General features: G+C 38.4%; 1 pseudogene; it reads right to left on the reverse strand.

Moving 5' to 3' along the window:
- LOC125825348 (uncharacterized) overlaps positions 1 to 21,793 on the reverse strand; it is a 142,437-nt pseudogene that overhangs the window by 11,424 nt on the left and 109,220 nt on the right.

Raw genomic sequence — 21,793 nt, forward strand, 5'->3', positions numbered from 1 at the left:
GTTCATCTAAAAAGTATGACCCTTTTCTACCCATGGTGGCTACATGGTTTTATGGAGATGTGAGTTATCTGGACTCATGCTCACCCCCAATTCGGTGCTCAATACTACTCCCAAAATATACTAGCTCTTATGTTTAAAAACATACTTCTTCTGTGATTTGAGATTAATGCTCAAAAACTTAGCTCAAAGGCTATCTTGGAAATCAAAGTTTTCCCTCTTGCTTCATTTAGAAAGCGATTACTTTGTTTCTGAAAACTAGCCCGAAGGCTCTTTGGAAATCTCAGTTTCCGTTCTTATTTAAATGTGAAAACATTTTAAATCTCTTGGGGAATACTTAGTCCCCATATACTTTTGAAGAAATGAAATTCAACTTTACTCTTTACTGAACTCAAAACTTAAGTCTTAAAACAAAGTTAAAATGTTTGCAAAAGACTTTTGGAGATCTCTAAGAACTTATCTTGACTCGACTCTTACTTTTCTTGACTTAACTCTTAACTTTCCTATCCCCAGGTGCTTGACGACTTTTCTTCTCCGTTTTTCAACTCTAAACCCTCTAAAATGGTTCTTTCCCCAAACACTTAGGATCATTTATACCCTCAATATATGATAGATTCAAACTGAAATTACACCCGGAAACATGAATCAAATCGCAAGAAACTTTAACAGAACAACCCACAAGAATTCAAACGAATTTCATCAAGACCTCAAAAGATTTAGTTTCAAATCACACATCTTTCGCTGAATTGAATCATGATTGGCACGTGGGTGAACTAACCCAATGCTAGCTGATCTCACATACCTTTATAGTGATCACCCCCGACGAAATCCACAAGCTATCCTTGACGAAATCGACGAATCTTACTTCCTCTTCTCCTTTCTCCTCTTTACTCTTTTCTCCAAGCCCTAACGTGAATTCTAATTCTTCTAAACGGACCAAAATCTGGTTTTAACCCAATTAATATCCTAAAAATGAATTATAATAATTAGGTAAGGAAAAGACTAAATTACCCTTCTAACATCCGTATTAGACTTTCCTTAATCCAACAGCCCAACTTCCAAAGGGCATAACTTACTCATACAAACTCGAAATCGCGCAAACTCAACGGCGTTGGAAAGATCATTCCAAGAAATTTCCAACCATGTCTGTAAGTACACCTAACTCATCTTGAGTTAGGAGTTATAGCTATTTGAAGTTGACCAAAGCTCAACTTTTCCTAACTTAACCCGCTTTCCAGATTTTCATTCTTTCCAAAAATGACTATTTTGAATTATTAGCGTCTTCCTAGTTATTTCAAATTGCGAAATGTTACAATATCTCCCCCTTGGGAACATTCATCCTCGAATGAGATTACTCTTACTAGGCTAAGGGTGTAATATCAAGTTCAAATACCCAACAAGTAAATGCAACCAAACAACATGCTCACTTATAATTTAAAGAGTACTAAGAAGAAAATTAGTACCTTGTTCTACACTTTCTTCGGATTCAAAGAGATGTGGATATCTCTTCTTCATATCCTCCTCAGCTTCCCAAGTAGCTTCCTCAACAAATTGGCTCCTCCAAAGGACTTTGACTGATGCTACTTCCTTAGTCCTCAACTTGCGAACTTGGCGATCTAGAATCTGAACTGGAATCTCTTCATAAGATAGGTTATCCTTGATCCTAATATCTTCAGTTGGTATGATCAATGAAGTATCTCCCATGCACTTATTTAACATGGAGACGTAAAATACCGGATGAACCGCTGCTAACTCTTGTGGTAGCTCCAACTCAAAAGCTACTTTGCCAATCCTTTTGGCTATTCTAAAAGGTCCAATATACCGGGGACTAAGTTTCCCCTTCATACCAAACCTCATAACACCCTTCATGGGTGAAACCTTAAGATATACCTAATCATCTACTTCGAAATCTAACACCCTTCTCCTAACATCAGTGTAGGATTTCTCACGACTCTGTGCCGTTTTCAACCTCTCTTGAATCAGTTTCACCTTCTCCATAGCTTGGTGAACTAAATCTGGTCCTATCAACCCTACTTCACCAACTTCAAACCATCCAATAGGAGATCTGCATCTTCTCCCATAAAGGGCTTCATAAGGATCCATTTGGATGATGGAGTGATAATTGTTGTTGTAAGCAAACTCAATGAGAGGTAGGTGATCATCCCAATTCCCTTTGAAATCAATCACACAAGTGCTCAACATATCTTCTAAATTATGAATAGTGCTCTCTTCTTGCCCATCAGTCTGAGGATGAAAGGCAGTGCTTAAGTTCAACTTTGAACCCAAGCCTTTCTAAAAAGATTTCCAGAATTGTGCAGTAAATTGTGCACTTCTATCTGAAATAATGGCAACTGGAACTCCATGAAGTCTTACAACTTCTTGAATATATAACCTGTCATAATCTTTTGCTGACTGAGTAGTCTTTACTGGCAGAAAATGGGCTGATTTTGTCATTCTGTCGACAATCACCCAAATAGAATCATGTTGTCTGTGAGACCTTGGGAAACCTGTGATGAAATCCATATTAATCATCTCATACTTCCATTTTGGAAGTTCTATATTCTGCGTCAAACCACCAGGCCTTTGGTGCTCAACTTTTACTTGCTGGCAATTTGGACAGTTAGCAACAAATTCAACAATGCCCTTCTTTAAGCTATTCCACCAATACACCTCTCTCAAATCACAATACATCTTTGTGGAACTCAGATGAATGGAATATCTGGAGTTATGAGCTTCCTCCATAATCCTCTCTTGGAGTCCATCCACCATAGGTACACACAATCTACCTTGATATCTCAATACACTATCTCCCCCTTGTTCAAAAGCTAATACTTTCTGCTTATGAACATTTGCCTTCAATTCAAGAAAAACGGGGTCTTGATCTTGCTTGCCTTTTAGTTCTAACCCTAATGATGATTCACCTCCATTCGTCACCATTATTCCTCCTTATGTGGAGTCCATAAGTCGGACTCCTAAGTGTGCAAACCTATGCACATATTTTGCTAACTCTCTCTTTTCTTCCTCAACATGGGCGGTACTACCCATAGACAACCTGCTCAAGGCATCAGCAATAAAATTAGCCTTACCTGGGTGATAAAGAATACTCATGTCATAATCCTTGAGTAACTCTAACTACCTCCTTTGTTTGAGATTCAGCTCTTTTTTAGTGTACACATATTGAAGGCTCTTGTGATCAATGAATACATCAACATGCACACCATACAAGTAATAGCGCCATATCTTCAAAGAGAATACCACATCAGCCAACTCTAAGTCATGGGTTGGGTAGTTCTTCTTATGGACTTTCAACTGTCTGGAGGCATAAGCTATGACTTTGCCATTCTGCATTAACACAAGCCCAAACCAACTCTAGATGGATCACAATACACCACAAAACCTTGAGTACCTTCCGGTAAGGTCAAAACTGGGGCAGTAGTCAACCTCTTCTTCAATTCCTGAAAGCTTTTCTCACAAGTTTTAGATCATTGGAATTTCACTGCTTTCTAAGTCAACCTCGTCAAAGGAGACGAAATAGATGAAAAACCCTGTACAAACCTTCTATAATAGCCAGCCAAAACCAAGAAACTCCTAATATCAGTTGGAGATGTGGGTCTAGGCCAATTCTGCACTGCCTCAATTTTCTGAGTATCAACTTTAATTCCCTCTCCAGACACAATAGGCACAGATTTAAGCCAAAATTCACACTTAGAGAACTTGGTATACAATTCTCTGTCTTTCAAAGTCTGAAGAACTATTCTGAGGTGACTAGCATGATCTTCTTCATTCCTTGAATAGATTAGTATGTCATCAATGAAGATGATAGCAAACATATCTAAATAAGGTTTGAAGACTCTATTCATAAGATACATGAACGTTGTTGGTTCATTGGTCAAACCAAAGGACATGACCAAAAACTCATAATGACCACATCGGGCTTTGAAAGCTGTCTTGGAAATATCACATTCCCTTACTCTCAACTGATGGTAACCTGATCTGAGGTCTATTTTCAAAAAATAGGAAGCACCCTGAAGCTGATAAAAAAGATCATCGATTCTCAGAAGAGGATACTTATTCTTGATGGTAACCTTGTTTAACTGACGGTAATCTATACACATCCTAAGGGAACTATCATTCTTCCTCACAAATAAGACCGAAGCGCCCCAAGGTGAGACACTTGGTCGAATAAATCCCTTATCTAAAAGATCATTTAACTGCTCTTTCAACTCTTTCAACTCTGTTGGTGCCATTCTGTATGACAACATAGATATAGGACGAGTATCTGGAAGAAGATCTATACCAAAGTTTATCTCTCTCTCAGGAGGGACTCCGGGAAGATCATCAGGAAAGACTTCTGGGAACTCTTTTACTACTGGAATTGACTGAATAGGAGGTACCTCAACACTGGAGTCATTAACTCAGACTAAGTGATGACACACCCCTTAGAAACTAATTTCATCGCCTTAAGGTAGAAAATGAAACGACCCTTAGGCACTGTTGAACTGTTTTTCCACTCTAAGACTGGCTCATTTGGAAACTGAAACTTGACTACTCGAGTTCTACAATCAACTAAGGCATAACAGGCATGAAGCCACTCCATACCAATTCCTAACTCAATTAAATCAGCCATGGTACTCTTGTGATTGACGGAGATGGGACAATCACGATAGACTCTCTCTGCGAGAATAGACTCACCAACAAGCGTAGAGACACTGAATGGTTCACTAAGTTGCTCAGGAATAACATCAAAATCATAGCAACATAAGGAGTTACAAAATATAAACTCGCTCCTGGGTCTAGCAAAACATAAATAGTAAGGTCAAAGACTGGGATCATACCAGTGACAACATCTAGTGAATCATTTTGCTCTTGGCGACTGTTGATAGCATATAAGTGGTTTGTTCCTCGGCCAATATCGGAAGCAGTCCCTCTGGGTGCAGCTCTATCTGGTGGAGCAACTGATGAAAATTAGGCTCTATTTCCCCCATTACCATTTTCCTGCTTGTTCTTTGGACACTCTCGCATGAAATTCCCAGTTTGACCACACTTGAAACAACCAGTGGATCCCTCACGATAAATACCTGAGTGGTTTCTACCACATTTGGCGCATGCAGGTTTAGCTCTGAAATTTTGATTATTGTACTCACCTTTGTTCTTAGGTGCAGGTGCACTAGCAGATGATGAAGCAGGTCCCTTCTGTTTCTGTTAGAAGGATAACCGGTTGGCATTACTCTTCTGCTGCCTGGATTCATTCCCTATCTTAGCCCTCTTGTTCTTGAATTCCTCTCTATCCCTCAGCTTCTCTTCCTCTACTTGTTGAACATAAACCATCAACCTCGAAATGTCCATGTCCCCAATAAGCATTGCTGCTCGGCCTTCATTTCTTGATAAACGGGACAACTCAGCAACAAACAGACTCATCCTACTCCTCATGTCCGCAACTATTTTCGGAGCATAGCGAGACAGTTGGGTGAATTCCAACCCATAATCATGAACTCTTATAGAATCTTTCTTAAGTGTGAGAAATTCCCGTACCTTAACCTCTTTCAATTCTCGGGCACAAAACTCCCCAAGAAAGCCTCTTCAAAACATGCCCAACTCGCAGATGGTGCATCATCAGCTCTACCCCATTTCCACTGATCAAACCAAGTCCTAACAATATTTTTCATCTGATATGCACCTAACTCAACTCTCACAGTATCAGTAACATGCATCACATCAAACACCTTTTTCAGTTCCTCAATGAAGTTCTATGGATCCTCTGCAGTGTTCGAACTAGTGAAACTTGGGGGATTCACCCTCAAGAACTCACGAATCCTTGAAGTGTCAGCCTCTTCTTGTCGAGCTCCTCTCTGCTGCTTAGCTTGGTTGGTCACAACTTGACTGAGCATCCTTATAGCCTCTCTAAATTCAGCATTAGTAACTTCTCCTTGCGGTTGTACTTCAGGTGCATTAGGTAACTCTTGTTCCTCAACATTCCTCCTAGTTGGACGACCTCTGACTGCTCTTCGTGGAGGCATGATTATCTGAAACACGCGCAGGAACGAATTAAAAGGAAACTTTTTAGAGATAAACTCTAACGCACGAAATGACTGTGAAAGAAATGAAGAAATTCCTAAATGTTGCAGCCTCCAAATTATAGATGTGGCGCGCTTCACACCGATAACTAGGACTCTATAGACACGACTTTATAGACTCCCTAGGACTCTTGAACTCTGTGCTCTGATACCAAGTTTGTCACTCCCCGAGCCTACACCCTGTGCGGGACTGCCACTCGAAGACCATTGTTGGCCCCAGGCGAACCCTTGGCCTGGCTTACATAACTCAGCGGAAGACAGTATTCATACTTATAATGATTAATAACACTTAACTGAACTGAATAATAAAATAACTGAGAATGTTTAAAGGTTAAACATTCAATTTGGCCAAAAGTGGCAACCCAAGTCTTAACAATAGGAAATGATAATGAAAAGACTCAAAGGACTAACATCTGACTGTCTATGAAGCCTCTAAAACAACTGAGATGGATGTTGGGACAAACCCCACAACATCCTAATGAACTAACTAGGAAGCAATGAAAATAGATCCTTCGGAATGCAAGGAGGCTCACCGACTGACTCTGAACTGCTCACTGGATCAACAGTGAGCTGAAATGCCGATCCTAGTTACCTGTGTCTGCATCATAAGACGATGCAGGCCAACTGGCATCAATACATTGAATGTACGAGTATGTGAGTTTGAATGCTAAAACAATATAAACTTGAAAGAGAATCTGAAAGAAACACTTACCTTTGCTCTTCTCAACTCATGAATACTTAACTGAACTCATTTCAATATGAAGAAGTTTAAAATAAATGCAATATAAATAAAAATTGTTTAAAAACATGATGTCAACTCTGTGTATATACAAGGATACAACATAACTTTGAAATGTAAGTAAAAATACAATAACCTGATGTATATAAAAATACAATAACTTCTGTGGGAGTTTCTCCTACCGACAACCATCACATAAGAGCTATAATGATGATACATCGATCTACCTCACGCTGCCAACGCATCTTATACCCAGCCAAAGGTATAGGACCTGAACTGCTAAGTGGATCCACTAGTCTATTGTGAAAAGAGTTCATCTAAAAAGTATGACCCTTTTCTACCCATGGTGGCTACATGGTTTTATGGAGACGTGAGTTATCTCAACTCATGTTCACCCCCAATTCAGTGCTCAATACTACTCCCAAAATATACTAGCTCTTATGTTTAAAAACATACTTCTTCTGTGATTTGAGATTAATGCTCAAAACATAGCTCAAAGGCTATCTTAGAAATCAAAGTTTCCCATCTTGCTTCATTTAGAAAGTGATTACTTTTTTTCTGAAAACTAGCCCGAAGGCTCTTTGGAAATCTCAGTTTCCGTTCTTTTTCAAATGTGAAAACATTTTAAATATCTTTGGGAATACTTACTCCCCATATACTTTTGAAGCAATGAACTTCAAATTTACTTTTTACTGAACTCAAAACTTAAGTCTTAAAACAAAGTTAAAACGTTTGCAAAAGACTTTCGGAAATCTCTAAGAACTTCTCTTGACTTGACTCTTACTTCTCTTGACTTGACTCTTAACTTGACTCTTAACTTTCCTTGAATTGGATTATGGATTCAAGGTTTATGATCTCATGTTTATGGATGATTTCATGATGTTTAAATGTACCTTAGAGTGATGGGATCAACTAGAAAACATAGGTACATTGCTAAGGAATGAGTACAAAAAGGTGGGGAACGAATAGGGAGAACTGGCGTCCCTAGCGCTCTGAGAGGTGCAGGGCGCCAGCCTTCAACATTCAGATGCTGGTTTGGGGAGCGCTGGCTGGCGCGGCACCCCAAGGGTTAAGATTCAGAGAATCTTTTGGGGCGCCTGGCTGGCGCGACGCCCCACCCCTATCCCAGGTGCTTGACAACTTTTCTTCTCCATTTTTCAACTCTAAACCCTCTAAGCTACAATGGTTCTTTCCCCAAACACTTAGGATCATTTATACCTTCAATATATGATACATTCAAACCAAAATTACACCCGGAAACATGAATCAAATCGCAAGAAACTTCAACAAAACAACCCACAAGAATTCAAACGAATTTCATCAAGAACTCAAAGGATTTACTTTCAAATCGCACATATTTCGCTGAATTGAATCATGATTGGCGCGTGAGTGAACTAACCCAATGCTATGTCATCTCACATACCGTTTTAGAGATCACCCCCAACGAAATCCACAAGCTATCCTTGACGAAATCAACAAATCTTGCTTCCTCTTCTCCTTTCTCCTCTTTTCTCTTTTCTCCAAGCCCTAGGGTGAATTCTAATTCTTCTAAACTGACCAAAATCTTGTTTTACCCCAATTAATCTCCTAAAAACGAATTAGAATAATTAGGTAAGAAAAAGACTAAATTACCCTTCTAAAATCCGGATTCGACTTTCCTTAATCCAGTAGCTCAACTTTCAAAGGGCATAACTTACTCATACGAACTCGGAATCGCGCAAACTTAGCGGCGTTGGAAAGATCATTCCAAGAGATTTCCAACCATGTTTGGAAGTACACCTAACTCATCCTGAGTTAGGAGTTATGACCGTTTGAAGTTGGCTATTTCCAATTATTAGCTTCTTCCTAGTTATTTCAAATTGCAAAATGTTACAACTCCTCTAAAAAATACTCAATTTATAGGGTTCATGCTGAAATATAGATATGAACTAATCAACTCAAGAATCTTAATACATAACATATAGCAATTCAATAATTAGGAATAAAATTTCAAAAAGAAACAGGAACTCAAGAACTCAAAATCAACTCATCTCAAGAATACTCAAATCTAGGGGTAGTATTCTAGATATCTCTTTTACTGATTTGAAAGTAGATGTAGGGCGTGAAGATGAACTAGTCCAACACTATGATAGCCTTACATACCTGGAAGAACAAGGTTCTTGAAGAATCTTGAAAATGAACTTGGTAAGAAGCCTTTGAAACCCTAGCTTGAAGGAGAACAATCAAGAAAACCTTTCTTCAGATTCTTGAATTACTTTCTTGAAATCTCTATGGACAATATTATAATTTTCATTAGTGATTCATAATTATATTGAGGAATTTGAGTTGGAAAGAATGGAATTCTTGGAGAATGACATACCTTGAAGAAGAATCTTGAATGGAGTCTTCTACTTTGATTTTTCCTTAGGGTTTAAGAGAGAAGAGAATGATGAATTTAGAAATGAAAATCTTATTATTTTGGGTCTTTAATTAGTCAAGAAATTTATTTAGGGTTTTCTTAGAGGTAAAAAGACAAAAACGGCCCATTTTAATGTTTTCCCATTAGCTAATTCGTCACGACACTATATTAAGTCACTAAAATGGTCATAGCTTTTTAGTCAAACCTCAGATTGTTGCAATATTGGTGGCGTTGGAAAGAAGGTTCAAATAACTTTCACTTGATAGGTTCTGGGTCACATAACTCTTTATAATCTAAGATATATGGTCGTTTGAAATTTACCCAAGTAGAATCTTACATCAAAACATAATCGATAAGAAAACTTTCAACTCTACTTTGTGCTAGGAGTTTCTAGTGACCTTAATTAATATCCTAAATCATTCCCACACTAAATAATTTAACTTTACACATATGGAAAATTTAAGAATCACCTGATATGACCGTACAAGTAAATGAAAAATTGTTCGAGTCTTAACTTAGAAATTTTCGAGGTGTTACACATTTAGTCCCAGGTTTAAATTTTAGTGGACAAAAAAATTGGGTGATTTTTTCCCATATATCTAAGTTTAGATGGATAGAGTTATCTGATATCAATTGGTGGTGGAAAATAACACATATCTAGTGAAATTGATTGAGATACATGAAAATCTCTCTCTCTCTCTCTCTCTCTCTATATATATATATATATACAATTTTTCTCTTGCAATAAATCAAAATGAAATCAAATATCTACCTTAATATTAAACACCAATATTTTAAGTAATATTTAAATAACATATGGTTAAACTTGCAAAAACGTAACAGAAAATTTTCTATATACCATCGTAAATATTACAATAATAATCATGAATATTATTTCTAAGGAATAATTTCCTTATTATCAATGATCTAGTTTCTAATGTTTTTTTCTTAATTAAAAATTAAGAACACTTGGAAATTGCAATAGTTGCCTCTTCAAATGCAAAGAACGTTAGAGCATATGAAGATATAGACATAATATCAATATTTAATTGGGGAGTATAATTGTAAGGTAGAGTTCATATAAAAACATTAATTAATACAAGATTTATCATATTTAGAAATAATTTTCAACATGAGAAAACCTGTATAAACTTTATATAAAAAAAAAAATAATAGAGGTCAAACATGCAACTGCAACGCACGTTCTCAAATATCCTTTTATCACCACTTCATATTTTCTCTAACTAGAATACTGAAATTTACAAGTAATATCTTCTTGATTCTGTCTTAGGAAAGTTTGTATTTTGAACAGAACAAAATTTATCTTTTTCCAACTATAAATTGAAGTCCTATATTTACTTATAATAGAGACAAGGGACATAAGATAATTAGTCTTGAAAAATAAGTAACAATAAAACATCTCTCCTAGATTGAAAAGTATTGTTCTTTATAATGCATCTCTATTGTTGATTTTATATTGAACTGAGTTGAGTATTTCTGAGTTTGAGTATCTTTGGGTATCTTTGAGTATCCTTGAGTCGAGTTGAGTTGAGCTGAGGTGAATATGTTCTTCCTTTTTATCAGTCCAAGCTTATGTCTGTGCTTTAGAGTTCCCCTTACATACTTGTACCTTCCATGTACTGACGTCATTTTGCCGGCATCTTTTATGATGCAGATACAGATGTTCAGGGTCATCAGCAGGCGCACCGTTGATACCACTTGCAGTTCCAGAGTTGCTTCGGTGAGCCTCCTTACTTCCGGAGGATTCCTATCTACTTTTCAGTTTTGTTAAGATGTAGTAGGTCTTGTCCCAACTTCTATCATAGTTGTTAGAGGCTTCATAGATAGACAGTATTAGTTGAGGAGTCCTTTCATTTCCATTGTTTAATGTTTAAGACTTGAGTTGCCTCTTTTGGCCAGTGAATGTTTTATTTAAAATATTATGAGTATCTATTTTGAGACATTGAGTTAAATATTTACTTTTGATGTTCATTTATGGTTGAGTAAGTCTTCTGCTGAGAATTGAGACAAACCAAGGGTTCGCTTGGGACCAACAATGATTCTCGTGTGACGACCACGTCCATGGTGTAGGCTCGGGGCGTGATACAGTTCCTTATAGAAGCCCATAATTCCAGATATTCTATTCATCCAGGCGCCACTAAGATGTACCATGATCTACAAGAAGTCTTTTAGTGGAACGTCATGAAGAGAGACATAGCAGACTTTGTGGCTAAGCGTCCTAACTGTCAACAGATGAAGGTAGAGCATCAGAAACCAAGAGGTATGAATCAAGAGATTAACATTCCTACATGGAAGTGAAAAGTGATAAAAATGGACTTGATTATAGGCTTACCTTGTAGTCGCAGACATCATGACTCTATTTGGGTGATAGTGGACAGAGTTACTAAGTCCGCTCACTTCTTGGCTGTCAAGACTACAGATTCAGTAGAGGACTACGCCAAACTCTACCTCAATGAGATAGTCAGGTTACATGGGGTTCCTTGTCTATCATCTTAGATACATGTCCTCAGTTTACATCTCATTTCTAGAAATCATTTCATAAAGGTCTTGGTACTCAGGTAAATCTCAGTACAACATTCCATCCACAGACGGATGGTCAGGCAGAGTGTACCATTCAGACCTTAGAGGACATGTTGAGAGCTTGTTTGATCGATTTTAAGGGTAGTTGGGATGATCACCTACCTCTCATAGAGTTTACCTATAATAATAGCTTCAATTCTAGTATTCATATGGCCCCGTATGAGGCACTATATGGGCGTAGATGTAGGTCCCTAATGGGTTGGTTTGAAGCAGGTGAAGCATCCTTGATTCGGCCAGAGTCGGTTCATGAGGCTATGGAGAAAGTTCAACTCATCATAGATAGACTAAAGACAGCCCAGAGTCGTCAGAAATCCTATGAAAATGTGAGGAGAAGGGACTTGGAGTTTGATCGATGATTGGATTTTCCTGAAGGTGTCACCTACAAAGGGGTGATGAGATTTGAAAAGAAAGGGAATATCGGTACCAGATATGTAGGTCCTTACAGAACCCTGAAAAGGGTTGGTAATGTGGCTTATGAGTTAGAGTTGCTAGCAAAACTAGCAGCGGTTCATCCAGTCTTTCACATTTCCTTGTTAAAAAAGTATGTGGGTGATTCGGTATCGATAGTACCATTAGATAGGGTGGCTGTAAAGGATAGTCTCACTTATGAAGAGGTGCCAGTTGAGATTCTTGACCGTTAGATTTGTGGGTTCATAAATAAGGAAGTCGCTTCAGTGAATGTTTTGTGGATGAGTCAGTCGTAGAAAGAGCTACTTGTGAAGCGAAAGCAGCCATGGCGGCCAAGTATCATCACATCTTTCCTTCCGATTCTGTTTCAACTTGAGGTATTAGTTCCTCTCCAGTCTCTCAGTTTCCTCTTGATTATTTCAGTCTCAATATCTTGTTCCATCAGTTGTTCTTCCAATTTAGAATATTTGCATGTTCTTGGAACTCAGTTCAATTAGATATCAGTTTCTAGTACTTAGTCCCTCTATACTCAGCTTTTTAAGACTTCATTAGAGGACGAATGTTCCCAAGGGGGATATATTGTAACACCTAGAATTCGAGAAAATACAAAAATGTAGCTTCCAGGACCTGGTGCCAGAACCACAAAAGCCATCGACGGTCCATGGTATGACACATGGTCCGTAGGTGAGGTCCATCATTAGGGTCCAAGATTTAGGGATCTCTAATCCCACCCATGGCTGACTAGTACAAACGTCGTAGGTCTGGCCGTAGGTAAGGGTCAGCAACCAATAAGAGGAAAAAGGTTGTTGCGTCAACTTCAAACGGTCATATCTTTTAGCACAAAATGAATTAGGTGGCCCATGACCTACCAAATTAAAGATAATTTAATCATCTTTCCAATGCCACCAAGTTTGCTAAAATCCAAGCTCAGAGTAAAACATTATGCTCATTTAAGTGAAGACCTATCGGGGAGACCATGAACCATGACCCCAATCGACGGCTGATAGTCCAAACGATGGTCTGCCAGTCCTACCATAGATGACCTCCTTCAGCTTTTAAGTTAGTGTCATTTTTTTTCCTTCCCTATGCGTTGGGGCACTTAAATTACGTCGTTTGATGCATAAACAACGTCGTTTTACTCAGTCTAATCCTAATAACCTAATCATACATACCCAAAACCCTTATTCTCCAAAACATCATCCAAATTAGAATGAAAAAAAAAAGAGAAAGAGGCACCAATTTCTTACAAGAACAAGTAGCAGTGTTCTTCAAAGTTTCACCCCCAAAATACAAAGGATTTCTCTTTAGATTTCGTTGCCAGGTATGTGGGATTTCACTAATGGGTTCCTTTCACCCAGTAGGTCCCTAGAATTCAGTCAATTCATTAATTCTACATAGCTTGTTTAGACCTAGGGTATGTAAAATCTTAGGAATTTGTTGTGATTTCAGTTGCTATAGAATCCACAGTCTAAATATCATGTTTTCTTGGCAATTGCTATAGAATCCACAGTCTAAATATCATGTTTTCTTGGAAACATTGCATAATTCCTTGTATAAAACTTAGAACCCTAGATTGTGTAAATTCTCTTAGTTCATGAATTATAATTTCTAAGCCAGTTAAACAAAAAATCATGCTCCAGATTTTGAATGTCAAATTCTCAGTATATAAATGTTGCATTCTCAATTAGCATGTCAATATTTTGAGCTATTCAGTATTTAGTGCATTTTAGCTTTATATATATTCAGTTGGGAGTAGACTTAGCACCTAGTTGGACTAGTGTTCAGTGTACCCTCATAGTCCTAGAACTATGTGCCCGTGTAGGATTTTAAGTCCCCTATGTTGGGCATTATTATTCGTGATCATGCAACAGTCATGCCTTTATACCCCTGGCAAAGTATATTGGGTCCTCTCAATGGGGTGTATACATCGAACTGCGTGTTTAGCTCACATGGTTTATGTCGATTAAAAGTAGTTCCCACGATCATACTTTTAGTGCATTTGACCATGTTTTCAATATTTATTTCAGTATACAGTTTAGCATGTTATCTTCATGATTAGTACTTGGTCATTGCATTCAACTTAGCTTTTCACTTATGTTTCAGTATTTATATTTTTGCTCAGTTTATGTCACTGCTCCATTATGCTTTGTTTAGATCATACATATTTGTTCAACTTAGTATCTATATCATGCATGCTCAGTACATTCCAAGGATTGACACATACTATGTGCTACATCCTTTCATGATGTAGGTTCAAACACTCAGCATCCAGATCACGCTTAGATCGATTCTCGATCTACATTCAACAGCTTCAGTGGTGAGTCCTTATATTCCGAGGACAATAGACATGCTTTCATTTTAGTCATTATTTTTAGTTTCAAATTTTGTTAGAGTTAGCTGGGGGAATGTCCCAATAACTCAAATCAGTTAGAGACTTTTCAGACATAGTAGTAGATGCATCTTGAGTTGTTAAGTGGTGTTTTAGTCATCACTAGACTTTGATTATATTTATATATTCAGACTAGTTGTTTTTTTCCCCACTTTCAGTTATCCATTGTTTTAGCTTCCGCATAGTACATGCCTTATTCAGTTATTCTCAGTATGTTTGATATATACCAGACACAGGGTTGGGTTGGGGTCACTCATGATCCTAGGTCCCGTACTCCAAGGGGGTAGCCTCGGGGTGAGACAAGATTCTTCAAGTTGGGCGACTTAACGACTTGGGAACATAAATCTTGGGGGGGGGGGGGGTGTGTTGGAGTTTAGGAATTAAAGTTAGTTTCTAGGATTGCAAGAGTTGTAATCTGAATTCATAACTTGAAGTGAGGTCGATGATCTAGTTGGTTGTTAATGTCTAGGAATTAGAGTTTATAATTTCTTAGGTTACATAGGATTGTAATCTTCTGTTGAGGCTCAGAGATTAATGAAGTGGAGTTAAATCTTATAGAGGTGTAGGTTGTGGTTTTTTACCCTTTATGAGCCGGGGTTTTCCACAATAAAATATTATGTCATTACTATATTTGCTTTACATAAAGTAACTTATGTAATCTACAAAGTAAAAAATAGAATATACATGTTTCTTAGGCTAAATTGGGGGTCAATATTCTAACATATAGTATCAATGTTAACCTTATTTTTGCACCACTTTTTATCATTTGATAGTGTTCTTTGATCTCTTTATATATATATATATATATATTTGCATGAACGACAACCAATTCAACATGGACTCGCCAGCAAAACAAGAAGTTTGAAACTACATTGGCTATTAATGACAAGGGTACCCCCCAGATAGATGGTGTTGTATGGCTCAGACCACTGACAAGACCAAGGAAGAAGTGAAATTACACTATGAAAAAACTAGTGCAAGTTTAAAAAACATTGACGCAAGATATTAGATCAACCTCATTTTTTATGTCTTCCATATTTTTTTCATAATATATTTTCACTATTCCTCGGTTTTGTAGTGTCCTTAGGTACATTACACTATGTATTAGGTGTGTTCTTGTCAAAAATGGTCACAACATTCTAAAACTTTTTGTCTTGCTCCCTAGTCCATGTTGAATTGGATGCAATTTTTGCAAAATTTCAAAAACTAAATAATACTATTAAAATGATAAAACAATAGAGTAGTATTGGGAAAGACAAGAACAAACAAAGGTGCATGACGGAGGAATAGCGGAAGGATACCGAAGTCTAAATTTTACCTTCTATTTGACCTAGAAGAAACAAACTAATTCAAACACAAATACATTTTGGGGCAGCAAGTATATCAACAATAAAAAATATGGCAAGGTGAAACTAAAATAACATTCCAGACACCAAGATTTACGCGAAAAACGTCTTCAGAGTAAAGAGTAAATACCACTAGACCAAAGATCTACTATAATCAACAAGAGTTACAACAATATTTTCAAAAATAGCCACAAATTAAGGGTCAAACAATTAGAAACAATGACTACAACATAGCACTAAAAATTAGAGAAGTAAAATGAGTAAAATCACCAAAAATGCAGCTACTAATCCTGAGCTAGAATAAGGAGCTACTGGATTCCGAATCAACCTCTATCCATTACCAATCAAAGATTAAGTTGAAACGAACTAGATATCCAAAAACCCGCTCAATCAGACAAGGAACGAAGTGGGTATCGCGATTTGAAAAAGGTTGCTAGGGCTTTGGAGAAAATCTGCACTCTCTAACTTTTCTCTCTATTTGGCTGCTGATCTCTCTCTTGTGATTTATTGTAATGACATGTTCCCGTCGTTATGGAAAAGCCAATAGGGGAAGAATTGGGGCTAGAAAATTTTTGAGAAGTAACTTGGGAATTCCTAGCCTAGTCCAGATTTGAACGAAATCAGAGTCAGTGAGATTTAGGGGAATCTGGTAGTGAATGGGGGATCTAATTATCAATTTTAACACATGAGTAGATTGCTAAGACTTTAAGGAACCCATACGACTTTACGGAATCAAATTTGGGCAAATGGAACTCCCAAAACTGATCTTAGCGTGAAAGGGTAGTTTTTGAACATCATGAGTTGAAGGTGTGTTGTCAAATGGGGGTTTGGAACTCAAATTCTGAGGTTCTGTCTCCATGTAATCCGATGTGGTGGGTTTATTCCCGCCAAGGTAGAGTCGCTGTGGTGGGATGGGGTCCGCCGTAGAGGCTCAATCACGAATTAAGTTAGGGAAAAACCCCAAAAATGTTATTATTCTGAAACTTTCGTTCTTGAGAGCTAAGAAACGAACCAAGGAATGTTCTTGACAGTTTTCCACCTTTTCTAGCGCAAAAGGTAAGGTTTTTACTCCCCTAATCCATCTTCTAATCCGTAGAACTTAGATTCTTAGGTGATTATTATTGGGGTAGGGTTTTGACCTGAAACTAATTGTGGAAAATTCCCTAAGTTGGGTATTGGGATCTTGGGTTTTGCCTAGGGTTGATAATTTCAATGGTAATCCGGGTAATTAGGCCTTGTTTATTGATCCTTGTACTAATTTGTTGTTTTTAGACCATGAACAAGCATAAAGAATCTGGAAAGGGGAGATTCAAGCGCCTTCGGGGGATTCAAGCTTAGTTTCGAGGTAGGTGATGGTTTGATTTCATGTTTTGTGTGATGTATATTGGTAATTGCTTCATTGTAATGCATGTATGTATATGAATGAAGCATGTTGATCAAACCTAATTAAACGAGAATGAATGAACAAATGTATGCCTTGATTCAACACTTGATTGTATGATTATGAGTATGTACATTATGAGTGTGATTGTGATTTTGGTTGTGTTGATTGGATCGGGTGTCATGTTCCGACACATATATTGGATCGGGTGCCACGTTCCAGCACATATATTACATCGGGTGTCACGTTTCGGCACACTAATAGTTTGGGTATGGGTTATATAAGAGGACCATTGAACTACCATATCTAATTGTATTGAGAATGTGGAATTGTACATTGCTCCTAAAATGATAACCAATGTGTATATATATTTTGTACATGTAATGTTTACTATGTTGTGACTGCTTATATATGTTTCGCTTACTTGAATAGCCGCATGATCCTACCAGTACACTGTGGTTGTGTACTGATACTGCACTTGATCGTTCTTTGTTAAGTACAGGGCATCTTCAAGCGGCTATTGATAGACCTTAGCTCGGATATCAATGATCGAGACCAGATTTCAAGGGTGAACCAATTTTTTCAGGCTGCTATAGAGTCTTTCCTATTGTTTAGTCCATTTCCTTCGGACTTAGACTGTTTAGATATTTCTTATGATAGTTGGGGTTGTACCCCTTCTTCTTAGATTGCCGTTATTAGAGTTTTGGTACATTAACTTTCAAGTTCTAGGCATTGTTTTTCATAATTATTTGTAAGACTTTTGGAGTTTATGGGAACTCCCTAATTTTCTTAGACCTTTAAACCTGCTGTTGTATCTTTAAATGTCTTAATTTTTGTTTATTTGGTTAGTTGGATTGTAGTAATGGTTCTCCCATCGGAGGGATATTGTGGGTGCCAATCACAACAGTCTGAGTCGTGACAAAGTTGGTATCAGATCCCTAGGTTCATTGATCTTGGTGTACCAAAATGAGTTTAGTAAAGTCTTGTGAATAGTACTGAAACATCTGTACTTTTCTTCGAGAGGCTATAGGACTTTAGGAAATCTCTCTATTTCTCTTGTCTCCTTTCGTGCTATAACTTGATTCCAATTGGTATCTGGGGATCCAAATTGGTATCTAATTTCTTTCACTCTTCTGTCCGCAGATGGTTAACACTAGATTCAACGGCGTCAGACTCGTAGCTCCCGTCAATGAGCCAGCTGAGGAGTCCGCAGCAAGAGGCCGCGGTCGAGGCAGGGGTAGAGGCCGAGGAAAGGTAGCACCCGCTAGGAGTGGAGCTCCGGTTGAGAATGCTCCCAGAAATGAGGTCCCTCCTACGCATCACAAAGAGGTAGAGGAGAATGTGGAGGTTGAGAATGAGGAGGAGGTTGGACAAGAGGAGGAGGTACAAGCTGAGACTACAGGTATTCCTACCTTAGACCCAATGTTAGCTCAACAGATTATGACTTTTCGAAAAAGATTGGTTGGTCCTGGAGTTCTTCCCACAGTTCAAGCAACTCAACCTCCCGCCAACCCCCTATTGTTGTTATGGTTCCCAAGGTGGGTGAAACAGTAGGCACATATGCCTTTTTCCATCCTCTATTAGGTCCTGTGATGACTGGTAATGAGCATGACATGTTAACTAAGTTTCTGAAATTGAAGTCGTCTGTGTTCTATGGTTCTGAGAGTGAAGACGCCTATGAGTTCATATTGGATTGTTATGAGAGGCTTCATAAGTTGGGTACTGTCCATCATCATGGAGTAGAGTTTGTGACTTTCCGGTTCAGGGTGAGGCTAAGCAGTGGTGGAGAGCTTATGTGGAATGCAGATCGTCAGCTTTACCCCTACTCACTTGGACATAGTTTCATGCTCTGATTTTGGAAGAGTATGTGCCCCGAACTTTGAGGGATCACAACAAGGATGAGTTCATGGCTTTGGAGAAAGGTCGTATAACTGTAGCTGCTTATGAGGCTAAGTTCCATGCCTTGTCTAAAGATGCCACACAATTGGTAACTACAGAGGAGGAGAGGATTCATCTATTTGTCAAATGATTGAACCCGAATTTTAGGTATTGTCTATTCACATGATTTCCACATGAAAAAGCGTTAATGAGATGACCAACTTTGTGAAGAAAGTAGAGGGAGTTAGACATGATGGGAAGGCTAAGGCTTTGGCTAAGAAAGCCAAGGGCACAAGTAACTTTCAAAGTTCTTACTCAAAAGGTTCAAGTAGGCCGACGCTTATAGCCTAGCCAATTCAGTCCGCCATGCCCGCTTCTATAGGTGGTTACTCAGGAACTCCACAATAAAATTTTATTCAGGATAGCCAGGGAGCCACGTCTTCGGCTAGCGGCAGACCGTCTTTTGATCATACTTGCTACAATTGTAGGGAACCTGGGCACATGAGAAGAGATTGTCCCCAACCGCACATGTTGGACCCTGTGCAGTAGCAAACTAGAGCAGTGGTACCCGTGGGCAATAGTAATAATGGTAGAGGACGTTCACAAGGTGAGCGAGGAGGAAATCAACGAGACCGTGGAGGTCGGGGTAATGGTAATGCAGGCAGAGGAGCAGCGTAGCCACACAAGGAGGTTGTCCGTCAAGATGACAAGGCTCAGTTTTATGCCTTTTCGGGAAAGACCGAGACAGAAACATCAGATGCAGTGATCACATGTACTATTCTTGTCTGTGACCGGATGACTAATGTGTTGTTTGATCCAGGTTCTACTTTTTCATACGTGCCAGTTCAGTTTGCCTTGGTATTTGATGCGGTTTGTGATATACTTTATGCCCCCATCCATGTTTCTACCCTAGTTGGAGAGTCTGGCGTAGTCACCCATGTTTATCGTGCTTGTCCTGTTATGTTTATGGGTTTCCAAACATGGGCTGATTGGGTTATTTTGGATATGACTAACTTTGATATAATCTTAGGCATGACTTGGTTGTCCCCTATTATGTTGTGTTAAATTGTAACACTAAGTCTGTGACTCTAGAGATATCAAGTAGGAAAAAGTTAAAGTGGGAAGGGGTGTACAAGCCTAAGCCAGCTGAGGTCATATCTTTCATTCGGACTAGGAAACTGGTGAGGCAAGGGTGTTTGGCATATTTGGCTCATATTCGGAATGTTGAGGTAGAACTTCCCTCTATTGAGTCTATTCTTGTGGTGTCCAAATTTAGAGAAGTGTTTTCTACCGATTTGCCTAGTATGCCTCCGTATAGAGATATAGATTTCTACATTAATTTTGAACCTGGTACCCATCCCATCTTCATTCCTCCTTATCGTATGGCTCCGGCAGAATTGAGGGAGCTTAAAGCTCAAATCCAGGAGCTTTTTAAAAAAGGTTTCATCCGTCCTAGTGCTTCCCCGTGGGGTGCTCCTATCTTGTTTGTTAAAAAGAAGGATGGTAGTATGAGGATATGCATAGGCTATCGACAGTTGAATAGGGTCACCATTCAAAATAAGTATTTGTTGCCTCAGATAGATGATATTTTTTATTAGTTGCGGGTGCGTCAGTTTTTTCTAAGATTGAGCTAAGGTCTGGTTACCATCAGTTGAAAATTAGGCCTGAGGATGTACCCATAAAGGCATTCAAGACCCGCTATGGAAACTATGAGTTTTTAGTAATGTCGTTTGGGTTGACCAATGCTCCTGCAGCTTTCATGAGTTTGATGAATGGTGTGTTCAAACCATTCCTGGATTCTTTTGTTTATGTCTTTATTGATGACATTTTGGTTTATTCGAAAAGTAAGGAAGAGTATGCCAACCATCTTCGTGTTGTTTTAAGTGTCGGTGCGAGACAAAAATTGTATGCTAAATTCTCTAAGTGTTAGTTCTGATTGACTTTAGTTGCCTTTTTGGGGCATGTAGTTTCAAGGGAAGGACTAATGGTAGATCCCCAAAATATTGAAGCGATTAAGAACTGGGTCTGGCGTAGCTATGTAACTGAAGTTAGGAGTTTTGTGGAGCTTGCTAGCTATTATCGTAGGTTCGTCAAGAATTTTGCTTCTATCGATACACATTTGACAAGGTTGACCAAAAAGGAGGTACCTTTTGAGTGGACTGACAAGTGTGAAGAGAGCTTTCAAAAGCTTAAGACTCTACTGACCACAACACCTATTCTAGTACTACCGGTAGAAATTAAGATTTCATTATTTATTGTGATGCTTTACATTCAGGTTTTGGTGTTATGTTGATGCAAGATAATAATTGCATAGCTTATGCATCACGATAGTTGAAGGTGTATGAGAGGAACTACCTGACACATGATTTGGAGTTGGCAACGATGGTGTTTGCCCTTAAGATCTGGCGGCATTACCTTTATGGTGTCAAATGTGAGGTATTTACTGATCATCGTAGCCTACAACATGTATTCACTCAAAATGACCTAAATCTGAGACAACAAAGGTAGATGGAGTTACTCAAGGATTATGATGTGACCATTCAATATCATTCGTGTAAGGCTAACGTGGTGGCAGACGCATT

The sequence above is a fragment of the Solanum verrucosum genome, unplaced genomic scaffold, assembly GCF_900185275.1.
Source record: "Solanum verrucosum unplaced genomic scaffold, falcon-dt-bn FXZP01000051.1, whole genome shotgun sequence".
In the NCBI taxonomy this organism is placed as follows: domain Eukaryota; kingdom Viridiplantae; phylum Streptophyta; class Magnoliopsida; order Solanales; family Solanaceae; genus Solanum; species Solanum verrucosum.